Source organism: Brachycentrus maculatus, unplaced genomic scaffold (assembly GCF_059751285.1).
Source record: "Brachycentrus maculatus isolate JH-2025_06_01 unplaced genomic scaffold, ASM5975128v1 h1tg000131l, whole genome shotgun sequence".
Lineage (NCBI taxonomy): Eukaryota > Metazoa > Arthropoda > Insecta > Trichoptera > Brachycentridae > Brachycentrus > Brachycentrus maculatus.
Genome location: NW_028280884.1, coordinates 487017 through 502500, shown reverse-complemented (window position 1 = coordinate 502500; position 15484 = coordinate 487017). Strand labels below are relative to the sequence as shown.

Here is a 15484-nt window from a genome sequence, read left to right as displayed (position 1 = left end):
ATTTTTGTTTGTTTGTTTATATTTGTAGATAACGGTCAGTTGATAAATATCAAAACTCAAAATTGTCAAAAATGTAGTTAGAGCACTTTACGTAGGGCACGTCGATATGCAGGTAGGTACGCAAAAGGTAAACAAGTGGTCAGAAATATCTGAAAAAAAAACTAACTAATTAACCATCGTGCCGCTTACTGCAGGGGTAGGCAGAGTATTTAAATCGCCATACCAAGTTATATTTGTAAACAATCTTCGCCTTCTCCACATTAGATCATTTATCTTGTTTAGATTTTCTTCATTTTATTTCTAAATGAAAGAAATAAGAAGACGACAAATATTTTTTATTTCGCCTCTTCCACATTCATGCATCTGTGTATAAGGATACACAACTGCTGATTATTTCGACTTCTGACCTTACGGTATAAAGGTTTTTGAAATACCCGATCATGCCAAATTATTCTCGGTATTCCTCTGTTTAATTTTTCAATAATATTCGCTTCATAAATTTGTTTTGCCATTCTTTCCTCACTCATTCGTTCCACATGTCCAAACCATCTCAACACACCTTCCTTAATTTAAAGTTACTTAACCTGAAGTGAATTAAAAAAATAAATAAATCTAGGTCTAAATATGTTTTTTTCAAAAGAGTATATTTTGGATGTGGCTCCGTTTGAAACGCAAATTGCAAATCTCCATTTTCGACACAAAAAAACGAGTGTGTGTTATTAACCCTTTCCGCGCGGCGTAACAATACAAGGCAAGTTTACAAGTTGCCGATATTATTGTCAAAAACTGGCAACTTTCAGTTCCGAGTGACGGTATCACCTGACCCTACTTGTCCCGACGCTATTGATCCATCGCGGGCGGCGGGGGGCGATGGGGGCGGCGGGGGGCGGACGGGGTGCGAGGAGGGGGCGAACGGGGCGTCGAGGGGGCGATGGGGGCGCGGCGGGCCGGGGAGGGGGCGGACAGCGCTCCTTAATGTTTTCTTGCCGAGGGAATTACAAAAATGATTAATAAATGAGTAATTTCATTAAGGGGTGGACGGGGGCAAACGAACAATGGGAATTTGGTATTTTTATTGTATTTTTTATACATTGATTAATTTAAATGTTTTTTTTTCGTGAAAACTGGAGTTTTTTTTATCGTTATTTATATTTTACGCTTAATGTTGAATACTTTAATTTCATTAATTGATTCGACAGTCACTTTGGGGTAACGACTATCCATTTTCTATTTAGGTTTTACTTGGTAAACATCACTATTTAAAAATAATAAAAAAATAGCAAAAGTATAAAAAAAACTGTGTTTTTACCAAGCAAATTTTTATATTTTTTTGTAGCATTAAGACAGTTGCTGTGTGGTAAGTAATATCTATGTATTTTTCATTTAAGTTTTACTTGGGGAAAAACAAATATTTCAAAATGATGGAAGAAATTAAAATAAAATAAAAAAGAAAAAATATTGGTTTATATCAAGAAAAGTATAAATTAAAAATTTAAGACCATACTCGCAATAATAAAATTCAGGTCACGCAAAATAAAAAAAAAAACAAATTGGGTTTTTTTTTGTTTAGAATATATTTCGAAAAAATATTATATTTTTTTAACTCTTTACCTTTCAATGATTCTTTTCTTTTCAAAACCACATATTTACTACGAAGAATTTTTTTTTTTCAATACAAAGATGGTGTTTAAAAAAATGCTTCAATGTTACCTAGGTTTAAAGAAAATTAAGTTGCTTGAGCGAATACTAGGCCTAAAGTTAAATTTAGGAGTTGATTTTTGTTGATATCTATTCATTATTTACTTGAAGTTTTACTTGGTAAATACCACTATTTCCAAATGATATAAGAAAATAAAATGAAGTAAAAATAAAGAAATAGCGGTGTTTCAAAATTAAATACTTTAAGCTATACAGTGTATAAAAGGTGTTTGAAATTCATGTTCAGTGCTTTGAAAAGGGGATCATAATACATACTAAGATTTAATTAAAATATAAATACATTTCACAACAAAATGTAATTTTGAATTGTCACACCTGTATCTACATGAAATTACGAAAACTTTTTTGGTAAAATAGCGCAAATATTATGTTGCAATTATAATAGACGCCTCCGAAGTGTAATGGTCAGAACCCTCGGCTACCGTACTGGGGATATCGGGTTCGATTACCATGGGTGAGGGATTTTTTCATTCTTATATTTATTCAATATTACCTTTGACTGTTACCCGAAGCGGAGGGCTGATCACCTTCCCTAAATGTGTTAACGATCAAGATAAAACTACGTTTATATGATGCAGTGCGGATAATGGTCTAAAAAAATTATGCAAGTTTTTGCATGACTTCAAAATAAAACAAAATAAGACTTTACATCTCAAAAATAGTATTTTTACAAAAATGCGCAAATTATCAATTTTGTTTTGTTAAAAATATTGAGATGGTTTTGAAAAAATGCTGAGATGGTTTGGACATGTAGATCGAATGAGTGAGGAAAGAACGGTAAAACAAATTTATGAGGCGAATGTTAGTGGGAAACCTAGGAAGACCGAGAAAAACATGGCACGATCAGGTATGCCAAATACTTGAAAGTGGTCAGGTTAGGAGTCGTAACAATCGGCGGGTATGTATGAGGAGATGCATGAACGTGGAAGAGGCGAAGAATGTTTGCAAGGACAGAGTGGTGTGGCGCTCTATTCTCTCTGCCTACTCCTGTGGGGAAGCGGCGTGATGGTTAGTTAGTTTAGTTAGTTAGTTAAAAATAATAAATTTAATTTAGAATACTTGTGTTTCGATAACATATTTCATTCGTTCATACTAACAAAAACTGCCAGTTATTGAGACTTTTTTTTGTAAAAGTTGATTTAAAAAAAAATATTTTTATTTAATAAGTATTAGCACTCTGTTATATTTTGACAGAATTCATTGCGTTGTTTTATTCTTTTCTATCTATTTAAAAATGCCATACTGGAGCATTGAGTGAACAATTAGTAAAAATACACTATTTTAAGTTGATACCGAGTTTTTCCTATGCTACGTTTGTATTTTTTCATCCTAAGACATCCCTCTCTTTCCCCATACGTTTTAAAGACAGTTTGGAACACCCTAGCCCCATGAAATTTGAGCATTCTTCATTTCGGATGATTCAATCTTCAATATGCAGCTATTGTTTTTCTCTGGACAAGTTGGGAGACTTTGATTCAAGTTAGGGCTGGTTCGTGACCTGACCTAGGTATAGGGGGGTAGGCTCTTCAGGGGGTGGTTTCAGAATAGGACGGGGGAGGATTTCAGGCGCTTTCAGGGGGTCCCCGGCTCACCTGGCACCTATTCCGAGCGCTCGGTAAATTAAACACCCGATAAACTATTAAGTCTTAACAAAACAATTTGACGGACGGAAACTTTCGACGTTTTTAGTGGAAGTATTTTAGCGTTTGAAAAATGTTTGTAGTAAAAACTAAGAAAGGATTAAGTTTTTTTTCTCGACATATTTGGGAACTTAATACTTTAATACACTTTCCACTGATATAAAAATTGAAGACAACCAAATAAAAAAAAAATTTAAATGCCTTTTAAATTTCAATCGAAAAAAATACACATAAACCAGAAAAAAACACAATAGAAAAATATATCAAATTAAAAATACATTATATCACTCACATGCATAAACAATAAATATTGAGTGTAAGTCGCTCTCCAAGCGCAGAAGTTTAGTCATTTATTAGAGAGAACATCGTAACTATTTTTAAAATTTCAAGTAGTAATATCTAGCAAATTAATTATATTATAATAAAATATTGTAACTCTACGATTTTTTTTTAAAATACAAAAAAATTTAAAAAAAAATAGGTGTTTGAGTACTTACAGGGCTTATGATCTGTCAAAAGCTGATGGCATGTTTAAATGATCACTTTATACACGTATAAAGTATTGTCGTCAATCAAGGGTAGAATGAGAGGGTAGAATAGACTAAGGTGTAACATACACCATTCCACCCATGATTGACAACCACACTGCTCAAATTTCAGAACGTGTATTAATATCTGTTGATTGACACGTTCTTTCACGTGTGAGTAACAGGTCGTCAGCCCTGTAAACATATTGTTTATTGATTCGACATTAACTCTGTGGAACCACATATAGATTATCAAAACATAAAACATTTTCGTCATACCAATTTTTGATCTTTATTTTATTACATTCGACTAGTTTCGAAAACTTCAGTTATTTACATCGTAATTTTTGAAACTAGTCGTGTGCAATGAAATTAAAATCAAGTGGTATTATTATTATTTTTATTTATTTATTTAATATGAAATAATAATTTAAAATATTGAAATATTCTGTTCTTTTTGTTTATTTAATGTTTACCTACTATAATTGTGTATTTTCTATATTTTTTCCACATAATTAGTATATTTAAAAAATATGATGATTTTTGTTCCCACTAAAATAAGGTATCTGTAATGGTCCCGTGGGATATATATATATATATATATATATATATATATATATATATATATATATATATATATATATATATATATATATATATATATATATATATATATATATATATATATATATATATATATATATATATATATATATATATATATATATATATATATATATGCTTCGCACCACGATTATATTTTTACCTTGAGTATTTTTAAAAAATATTTTTTTACATTCATATTTTAAAATGGCTTCTAAATAATTTCACCTAAGTTATTAGAAATAATTATAAGGAATAAAATTTGCCTACCAAATGGTTACGATTTAAGTATTTTTCACCCTTAATTAGGTATTAAATTTCTTTAAATAGCCATATAAATAACTAAACTTCTATATTCTTCTACACCTACATATGTCAATATAAATAAAATATGATTTTTTTTAAATATTACAAATATGATAATCATTCGGAATAGTATTTCTACGTATCATCTCATACAGAGGCCCTCGTTTCTTGGAGCTTGTTCTGTTTAGCTCTTATCTCTTGCATTTCAATATAACTTTTCCACTTAAGCCGTCCAGTTCACCAACTCTTCCTCCAATCCACCATCTATGTAGTGTGTCCCCTTCAACTATTCCATGCTTCCATTGCTCTTCCTAAACTAGACACTACAGGATGTTTCTATTTATCTTGCACTCCGCGATTTTCCGGATTTATCGAAATATAAAATAAGAATGATAGCAACGTTTCGAGTGCAAATCCTTGTTCATAAATGTAGGTTTCTCCTCTTTAGAGTTTATTTTATTTATTTATTAATATTTTGACATACTATGTCAAAGGGGATAATGGAAATGATATACGTAGAGAATCACAATTCACAAAGCGGTTCAAATAAATACGTTAGTTTGCTTATAAACTTGTTATTAGTTATTATTCATAAATTAGAATAGTTTTATTTTTCGCTCACTCCTTTCAAGAACGTCATAAATCAAAAATCGTCAATTTTCAGTTGTGCATGTTTTCGGAATGCGTAGAAAATGTACTATATCCCACCAAAAGAGGCAAATTTTTAACATAATATTTACCCACTACAGGGCAAAAAGTGTTGTTTTTGCATTTTGAAGAAAATGTTTTGTTTAATTATTTTTTTAATAATAATAATAATAAAACCCTTATACGCACCCCAATGGTGCATAGGGCACTGCGTCATATAAACGCAGTGTTATCTTGATGGTTTACACATGAAGGAAAGGTGATCAGCCCTCCGCTTCAGGTACCAGTCCAGGGTAATATTGAATAAATATGACAGTGAAAAAGTCACTTATATTTATTTTACCCCCCTTGGGAATCGAACCCGGGACCTCCAGAACGGTAGCCGAGCGTGCTGACCATTACACTACGTAGGAGGAACTATTTTTTTAAACATATTAAATAATTTTCAAATGGAGAAAAAACCTTCAGGTTTTACCTAAAATAATATATTGCTCAGTAAAAAGTTTAATAAGTGGCTTGATATTTATTTTTAATACATTCTATTATATTTTTAAACTTTAAAAACGTTCTCCTGAAAAATCAAGTATTTTGATTTATGACGTTCTTGAAAGGAGTGAGCGATTTGTCCGCCTCCGTAGTGTAATGGTCAGCACGCTCGGCTACCGTTCTGAAGGTGACGGGTTCGATTCCTAGGGGGGGATCAAATAAATTTGGTCATGATTGATAACTCCACAGCTAAAATTTCAACTAATACATGAGTTTTTAGCCAATAGCGGCAACCAATAGAAGATTTACGAAGACGATTTGAGTTTTTTTGAGAGATTTTAGAAACTGAACTGTTGATCAGCATAACTAGTTTTCCAAGAGTATTGATTTGTCGATCTCATTTTATTCCTAACTTAACGGGTTTAGACAAAATATGTTAAATATGGATTTAATTTTTTTTTAAACCATCTTCTAAAAGACTAAATTTTCAACATAACGTGGAATACTCATATCATGTGGTAGTTAACGCGTTTAGCTACTGTGCCGATGGTCCTGGGTTCAATTTTACTACATGTTTACAATCTTTATTACACTCTACATACTAATCGTCAATCTGATATGGTACCCTATGTATTACTGGATAAGGGATGAGCGTCAAAAGAAATTTAAATCGATACTTTTGAATCATCCTGTTTTTCTCTCTGAAAAATATGAAAACTGTTCATGAAATACTAAAATAAATACTCCAGCAAAACTGCACGCTCCTAGATCCTTGAGATGCAATTCCAATATTGGATGGAGGGGATTTATAAACTCTGCTTTTATTTGCTTCAAGTAACAGTCAAGTGTTGCGTATTAAATTAAATGTGAAAATAAATTGCAACCTATAATATTAAGATTTTTTTCTTCAGAAACGACATTTTGACATCTTAAAATAGATTAAAGAGAATGTAGTAGTCTGGGCATTTACATTATATATATATATATATATATATATATATATATATATATATATATATATATATATATATATATATATATATATATATATATATATATATATATATATATATATATATATATATATTTATATATATATATATATTTATATATATATATGTATATATATATATATATATATATATATATATATATATATATATATATATATATATATATATATATATGTATATATATATATATATATATATATATATATATATATATATATATATATATATATATTTATATATTCGTAATTGAGTTCGCAACAACCATCTATGATTGGATTTAGAAAGCTTTCATTTAGCAGATACCCTTTTTTGCATGTAAGATCCGAATCTGGATTATTTTACATATCGTGAATCTCCTGAAAACATGATTTTTAAATTTTTAACCACAGTATATATTGACTAGTTACTTTACGGAGTTGGAAAAATAATGTTATAAGTAGACTGACTGCAGTTGAAATGCGATACCTTAGACGAATGTGCGGCAAAACGATGTTTGATAGATATAAAAAAAATTCAAAGCTGAGATAAGCATTATCGATAAAATTTTAGAATAAAAAGTGTCTTGAGATGGTTTGGACACGTGGAACGAATGAGCTAAGAAAGATCGATGAAACAAGTTCGTGAGGCGAATGTAGTTGAAAAAAGGAGCAGAAGAAGATCGAGGAAAACTTGGCATAATCGCGTATGTCAAATACTTGAAAGCGGCCGGGCCAGGAGTCGAAATATGAGGAGGTGCATGAATGTGGAAGAGGCGAAGAATGTTAACAAAAACAGAGTGATGCGGTGTCATATTCTCTCTGCCTACCCCTGCGGGAAGCGGCGTGATGTTTAGTTGTTTAGTAAGTTATGAACTTTCTTTGAGACGTTTCACTCGACTCGATTATTCTGATATGCTTTTGTAATTCCATCATGTAATATAATAAGGACGCTAGAGTACGTTAACTCTGTTAAAACGATAACATCCTCATACTGCTCATCTTGTAACTTTAGCTTTTTTGCATGTTAAAGCCTGCCATCGAGCAAATAACTAACTTCTATATATAGCGCGAAGGCTTTCAAGGAAAGGTGTAGAGTAAAGTGGTAGTCATTGGCACCCTTAAAAATTATATCAAGCAATCTTTCATGCGATAATATTCCAATGTGTCATAAGATTATACTATAACACAAAAATAGTTTAACTCCATATTCACATTCCAGTGGTGCATAGGGCACTGCATAGATTTTTGTTTATATTTTACTTTCTTATTGGTTGCCAGAAAAAATAACCAGCCTGTTATTTACAAGGATTTACCGTTAAATTAATAGTGACTAACTAACTAACTTACCATCACACTGCTTCCTGCAGGGTAGGCAGAGAGAATAGAACGCCACACTACTCTGTCTTTGCAAACATTCTTCACTTCTTCCACGTTCATGCATCTCCTCATAATTGAATTATTAGTGAATTTGTCGTTTATAATGAGGGAAGTAGATTGATCCCCAAAAACAATACAATAGATATAATACAATAAAATAGAAACGAAGAAATTCGTTCTTTTTAAATTTTTTGGTCGGTCACTCATTTTTTAATTTAAGTTTAACTTGGTAAAATTCATTCCTTCATTTCATTCAAACCCTTATTAGCACGCCAATAGTGCATAGGGCCCTGCATCATACAAACACAATGTTATCTTGATCGAAAGGTGTTAACGCATGATGGAAAGGTGATCAGCCCTCCGCAGTCCAGGGTAATATTGAATAAATATTACAGTGAAAAAATCACTTATATTTATTTGACCCCCCCCTGGGAATCGAACCCGGGACCTCCAGAACGGTAGCCAAGGGTGCTGTCCATTACACTACAGAGGCGGACTTTAATATTCATTCTTCAATATTCATTCAAAATTCAATATTAGTTAAATTCTACTATGACATGTTTTTTAATACAGGTGTGCATAGATTTGAAGAAAAAGTCGTATTTACCATGTAAAACTTAAATTTAAAAAAAAAATATTTGTATATATATATATATATATATATATATATATATATATATATATATATATATATATATATATATATATATATATATATATATATATATACAAAAATTCGGCAGTGCCAATAATTGGGGATGCCAACAACTCACTAGTTTCCCCTATGTGGGTTAAAAGTACGCTCAAAGCGGTGCAGATTTGAACTCCGAACTGCGAGCGAAGTTCGAGTGTGTTGCATGGTACAAGGTAACTTGAACCGAGTTGCCATACCCTGGGAATATGATGTTACCTCTAACCTACGTACGTCTTAATGTTAAAAGGGTTGTAAATTTAATTTCCGCCTTGAGCAACTTTGTAATTAGAGGATTACACAAATGTATATTTATCATAATACCAATTTGTCGTAATATTTATTTTATTATTAAATATTCAATGGGTGTTCCTTCCTTATAATATCTATGCCATTTTGACAACGTGTGAAATATACCACTTTTTAAATGAATAATACTTTTTTTACCGCTTGAGTTCATTTTATGACGACTAGTAATATTGTTTACATTTAGATCTGAAGATGGAAGCATAGCTTCCGAAACTATGTAGTGCTCGTGAAATAAACTCAAGTGGTAAAAAACAAGTGTTTTCCACTTTGTGCTCCATATTATTTATTGATTAAATTTATTAAATTTGCAATAAATTTGTATTAAAAAATTCGGCATTAAATTTGTATTACAAAAAAACAGACGTTTTCATCTTCTGGTGAAAATTAAAACTAACGAACAAGAAATATATTTAGGGGTATATATAGGTTAATAAATATAGGGAAGGGAGGGGGGGGGGTTAAGGAACAATTTTTTTTGTAAAAGGAAACATTGATAATAATGATGACGTATTTTGAAACAGTATATTATTAATTAACGTTTTATCTGAGTTTCATAAATACTAATTTTTTACTTTTCCTACCCCTACTATCCTACTTGCAGACAAGGCTCAAATAATTGAGGCTTTGCGGATAATTACAAGCCTTAAGTCATTAAGAAACTAAAAGTTTATTTGATATTGGATACAGGTAAAAAATATGTTAATGCAAATATAAAATGTACGAACGTACTATCAAACAGTATGGTGTGACCTTGTATGTTCCTTCTCCTTCCTGCGAAATCTATTTTTTATACCATACCCTTTTTTAAAATCTCTGAATGTATTTTAATAGTTATTATAACGTAAATGAGGAATTGTTTAATTGGCTTTTTTTAACGTAACTTTTTTTGTTAATGTAACTTTATGTTTATTATTGTTAATGTAACTATTGTTTATAATATCATTTTTTTATATGTAAAGCTGTACAATTCCCGAACAAATAAAATTTAAATTTAAATAAAATAAAATAAAATATGTATAAAACAGGTTACATCAGGGAATAATACCTTAAAAAAATAGCCGACCATCTTTATCCCAAATTCAAAAATGAAGACTGGAACTTACCTGTAACAAAAAAATAACAAAATATTAGACTTTTCATAGATTGTTCTGCAATCAATTTAGGTAACATAGACTAAAATTTAAGGAGACACTCAAAACACTCAAAAGATTACACTATAGCTTGGAGCGGCACAATATGAAGAATAAGCCATAGATTAATCATAACATTCAATTCATTTTCAATTCAAAAAACATATTTTTGTAATCCAGGATTCGGACCTCACATGCTAACATAAAAGAATTTCTGCTCAATAAAAAGCTTTTTTGCATCTCACCAATAGATGTCTATAGTGAAGTTCTAGTGATTCAAGAACAAGGTTTTTAAATTGGTTTATATATATATAGGACCAAGAATTTGAGTAGTGTGGTGGTCAATAATGGAAAGAATTAGTGAATGTTACACGCGTGTAAAGTGATCACTCAAACCAGCCTAGGACAGTCGTCAATGCCCAGACTTCCATATTTTTCTTCATCTTTTATGAGATGTCAAAAAAAAATATGACCATATATCTCCTTCTCGCACTGAACTCAAATGGCTTCCCTTAAATCAGAACTTAAATATTCATTCTCTTATATTACTTAATAATATTTTTCACGACCCCTATGCACCTAAAAAAATTCTTTCTGAATGCTTTATATAATATACTTCTCAGATCGTGGTTTATCGCTTCGTTTTTCCCAAGAAAGAACACTTTCCATTCCTCGCCATAACACATAATTCTTCAGTAATTCTTCTCTATCCAAGCGGCCAGACTATAGAATGAATCCTTCTCCTTGTAAAAAATGCAGCTTCCTTATTTTTATCAATTTGTAATTTTTATAGATATTTAATATAATTTTAAGTAATTGCTTAATTAATACAGCAGAAAATTGTTTTTTATGATTTTTTCTTTCTTATTTATTATTTAGGTTCAAGCACTATCTACCCTCTGATTGCAAACAGCTTTATTATGCATCAAATAATTTGACAAATATCATTTGTCTATTTTTGTTTGATTGGACTATGTATATTATTTCTTAGCAATAAGCCCGCCAATGTACATATTTCTTTTCTGTGAATGATGTTCAAATAAAAATAAATAATAAATAAAATAAACCGATAACAGACAAAGAAATATCTACAAATTTTTATAATGTATTGTACTTATTAGAGAATTTTTCCCTAATGTCCTAAATTATGAGTGAGAATATGGAAATATACACAGATGAAATAAATGAGCTTTCAAACGATCAAAGCCATATCGCGGAATCGGGAATTATTATTCTAGCGAAATATTTCTTGGCCCGACTTTGCAAACAGCCTGAAGGCTACAGAATGAAGACGTAGAAGCGATATTTTTCGTGGAACGTAAACGGAAATGGCCCCTGTAACTGTAAAATGGCAAATGGTAATTACGATTGTGAAGTTAGCGGAGATACGTATCAGTAAATTACGTAAGGAGATAAAAAGTTTCGCCTTAAACTTTGAGGGGCTATGTCCAATTTAGGGCCCCTCTGCCTTCGATTAAACTTGCATGCGTGGCGTGGATATTATTTCGGTATATTTTTTAACAAGCGATAATGTTGAACCATTTTCTGTAAGTGGTTAGGATGTTTGACTTTCACGAGGGAGTTTTAGGTTCGATTATCGTTCGGGTGAAAAATATATAATTAAAAAAAACTAACTATCTAACCATCTCTTAGACAGAAGGAAAAGAACGCCACACCAATCTGAAGTCTGGATTTTTTATAGGCATTCATTATAACATGTTTCATAAAATAACAACCATGTAGTTTTTTCCACTTTAACTTTATTTGATCAGCAACCGAGTTTCCTCGTAATCGACATCATCAGACTGGTGTAAGGCTAGACAAAATTCTATGTTATATACACAACGAGGCAGGGGTTGAAAACCATGATTTTATAAAAAATCTGAAAAACGTTATTTTAATTGAATGAATATTGTATTATAATAGTAATAATATGTTAAATATGGTAAATATTTTAAGCATGATTTGATTAAACTTTATGTTAGAATTGGATTTTGTGTGTAAATTTAAATAATATATATGTAGATAAATCTGTAAACGTTAGTTGACGACCTCTTCCACTGTTCATTAGTATGGGGTTATTATGATCTGTCATAGGCTGGTTATATGATCACATGTGCAACATTTATGATTCTTCTACCCTTGATTGACAACCGAACTACTCAAATTTTCGAAACTCCTAGATATATTGATTAATCTCATTACACAGTATTTATGAGTTTACAAAAGCCATCTATGTTGGAGTAAGAAAAGATTTTTTGGCAAATACCCTTTTATTGTTATTCAATCATTAAAAAAAATTATAAGGCAAAGACATTTCAATATTTCCTTTTTTTAAATTTTTATAATTGTATCAGCTATTTTCACCATATTTAAAAAATAATTTATAATTTTTTTATTTGAAGCACTAACTTATGTATTTTTAATTTCATAATTAAAATTTAATGTTTTAAAATCACTATTAACATTTTATTTAAACTTAATTAAAGTGATTTAAAAACAAAGTTACATTTTGATTATGAAAAATAATTCCTTTAACATAATATTATAAATGTGCCATACGCAAATTCTATTTTTTTTAAAGGAAAAACTCGCAAAGCGTCTATTTTAGATGCTTGTCTGCAGGTAGGATAGTAAGGATAGGGAAGGTAAATGTGAAAAATACATCACACACACCCAGATATATTGAAAATAATTTTTTCTTGAATTTATTTTGCAATTAGCGGGAATCGAACCCACGACGCCAGTTTCGTATTCCAGTGTCTACCCAACTACGCCACGACGCCTGTCATAAAGAGATATAAATAACAAAGTAATTTGTGTAATGTATTTTGTAATGTGCTACGTTCTGAGTACCGCCACTGCTTTTCTTGAACATTCCGAATCCCGGACCGCAATTCTGCCAAGGACCGCTAGCCCAGTGGCGTGTACTACAATCAGATATGGGGTAACGATGGAGCACCGTACGGAAAACTCCAATCGACCTTCTTGCCTCCGGCTGTTAAGTGATGTATGGAGGAAATTCAGATAGGGTAGATGAATTGTAATAAATTATTATTAACGATACCGAATTATTTAACTTTCTTATTATCGAAGAGATCATATATTCGAAGCAAAGTATTATTCGGCTGTAATACGTGAATACCGATTCAAAGAAAATGGGGTCTTTGAAATCATTTAAATGTGATTTTAAAATATTATTATATTTTGTGTATTAAAAGCGTTATTAACGTCGTGGTATGGTAATAAAACACACTTCTTATCATTCATCGTTCACTTTTTTGAGTAGTGTTTTTAAAGTGAACGATGAATAAGGAGAGTATTAAAATATTATTATTTAAATATTACATTAAACTATTTTTATTTTGAAAACATTTCAAATAATAAATTATATCACTCACAAACATAAACTGCATATTTATTAATTTTAAATCAAACACAGATTTTTTGAGTCTGCTAAGTTGTATTTTACTAACAAAAACACATAAAAATTATATTGTGACAATTTTGTGTTTTTGTTAATAAAATACAACTTAGTAGACTCAAAAAATCTGTGTTTGATTTAAAATTAATACATAAATTAAACTGGAGTTCTACAAATTAAACGCCAAATCAATAAATAAACTATAAATATTAAAGGAAAGTCCCTCTCCAAGCATAAGAGCTTAGTCTCTTTATTGTAGAGACCAGCGTAACTAATTTAAAGATTGTCAAATGTAGAAATGTCTAGATCATGAATAAAATTATTTAAAGAATTATTGTTACTGAATTGAAAAAACAGAATAGAATAAAGAATAAAAAGGGTCGCTGCCAAATAAAAGCTTTCTCAATGCAACATAGACGGCTATTGTGAACTCATACATTCCGTCCCATGAGATTAATCTGTTAATCTAGAAGTTCCAAAAATTTCAGTATTGTGGTTGTCAATCATGGGTTGAATGGTGAAATTTCTATACTTCCATATTCTATTTCATCGATGTTGACATTACAAAACTTAATTAAAAATAATTGCATTTCTTTTGTTATATTTCTAATTATAAGCTGCACAATTTTTTTTAATAATGATTTCAGGGGTTTCTCATTATAAACTTTCAAAAATATTTGAATTTAGTATACAAACCCGCCTCCGTAGTGTAATGGTCAGCACGTTCGGCTACCGTTCTGGAGGTCCCGGGTTCGATTCCCAAGGGGGGTAAAATAAATATTAGTGATTTTTTCACTGTAATATTTATTCAAAATTACCATGGACTGGTACCTGAAGCGGAGGGCTGATCACCTTTCCTTCATGTATAAACGATCAAGATAACACTGCTTTTATATGACGCAGTACCCTATGCACCATTGGGGTGCGGATAAAGGTTTTATTATTATTATTATTATACAAACCCTGATGATGACAAGGTTCTTGTCGAAACCGGTTGGATAAAGTGTACCAATAAAAGTGGTTAAAACAAAGTTGTTTTATTTTATAAAGTTTATAAAATGTGCCACAAAGTATCTGCGAAAAACATTCAAGTTTCTCATTATGTTGCACGTGTGTAAAGTGATCACTTTAACAGCTTACGATAGCTTTGCAAATACCCAGACTTCCATATTATTTTCAACTGCGTTAATATTTCACAAATAAAAAAAATTAAAGAATATTTTTATTATTTCATTAAAGGAATATTAAAAATAATCTGAGACAGGGAAAAGGGGATGCCGTTAAATAATTCAGCTGAATTTCGAGACAAGATCTCCGCTCGAAAGTTTTTCAAGGATCGTATTTCACTCTATTCGGAGTTGAATTCAGATAATCAGGTAAGGACTTTATCTTTCTTTAAATCGGTTAAGAAGCCCTTTGAAGTATCTGTACAGGTCTTGGAAATTCGTCCTTCTTGAAATATCCTTGGACTGTCTAAGAGAGATAAATAAAACATGGGTATGATTTTCCGCTCGCATATTCAATCTCCAACCCCTTTCAATTATAATCAAATAATAAATGAAAAATATTTTTAACAAAATTAATTAAAATTATTAGGGAATGGATTAAGTTATTCCGTTTTTATTTTATTTGT

At 30.7% G+C, this 15484-nt stretch overlaps 1 protein-coding gene across 1 annotated transcript in view; it reads right to left on the bottom strand.

The window, feature by feature from the left end:
* Positions 1-15484, bottom strand: part of LOC148309305 (uncharacterized) — a 205539-nt gene that overhangs the window by 131946 nt on the left and 58109 nt on the right. The window lies entirely within an intron of this gene.